The sequence below is a fragment of the Salvelinus sp. IW2-2015 genome, linkage group LG6.2 (genome assembly GCF_002910315.2).
Source record: "Salvelinus sp. IW2-2015 linkage group LG6.2, ASM291031v2, whole genome shotgun sequence".
NCBI lineage: Eukaryota > Metazoa > Chordata > Actinopteri > Salmoniformes > Salmonidae > Salvelinus > Salvelinus sp. IW2-2015.
In genome coordinates this window covers 23,414,396-23,415,589 of record NC_036846.1, presented here as the reverse complement: position 1 = coordinate 23,415,589, position 1,194 = coordinate 23,414,396, and positions in this window count along the sequence as shown.

Sequence of the window (1,194 nt, the reverse complement as noted above, 5' to 3'; positions counted from 1 at the left end):
ATAGTGGATGGCAGTCAGTCTACTTTCTCATATCTATGATGCATCAGTTCCTTACTTTCTCATATATATGATGGCGTCAGTCTTTACTTTCCAAATTAGATCAGTCAGCCTTACTTTCATATAGAGTATGGATCAGTCTTTGACGTTCCATAATATATTGATGGAGTCACTCTTACTTCTCTATATCATGATGGCAGTCAGTCTTATTTCTCATATCTAACTATGATGGCATCAGTCTTACTTTCTCAATATTATGAGCAGTCAAGTTACTTCTCATATCTATATGGGCATCAGCTCTTACTTTCTCATATTATGATGGCCGTCCGCCTTACTCAACACACTCCACTCATATATACTATGGCAAGTGCAGCCTATCATCACTCATTAATATATGATGCAGCCAGCCTTACTACTCACTCAATATATATGATGGCAGTCATCCTACTCTTCCTCATATATGTATGGCAGCAGTCTTACTTCTGCTATCTATGATTGTATTCATCTTAACCTTCTCATATGCTATGATGGCAGTCAGTCTACTTTCCATATATGATGCATGGCAAGTCATCTTACTTTTCATCTATAGATGCAGTCAGTCTTACTTTCTCATATCTATGATGGCATCATCCTACTTTCTCAATGATATATCGATGAATCAGTCGTACTTTCTCATAACTATGATGGCAGTCAGTCTTACTTTCTCATATAGTGATGGCAGCAATCTTGACTTTCTCATATTATATGCAGTAGTCTACGTCTGATATTTATGGATGGCAGTCAGTGCTTTACTTCCATATATATTGATCGGCATTCATCTTACTTCTCATATATAGTGAGGGCGAGTCGTCTTACTTTCTCATATATATGATGGGCATCAGTCTACTTCTCATATCATGAGGCAGTCAGCTTACTTTTCATATATATGATGGCAGTGCCAGTCTTACGTCTCGATATTATATGTGGCAGGTGCGCCCTACTTCTATATATATGGTATTGGCTAGTCAGTCTTACTTTTTCTCTATCTTGATGCAGCCAGCTTACTTCTCATATATAGATGGCACTCAGCCTACTTCCTCGGTATATTGATGTGCAGTGCAGTCTTACTTCTGTCATATATATGAATGAGTCAGTTCTTTACTTTCTCAATATATATGAGTGGCAGTCAGTTTACTTTCACTCTATAAATATGATGGC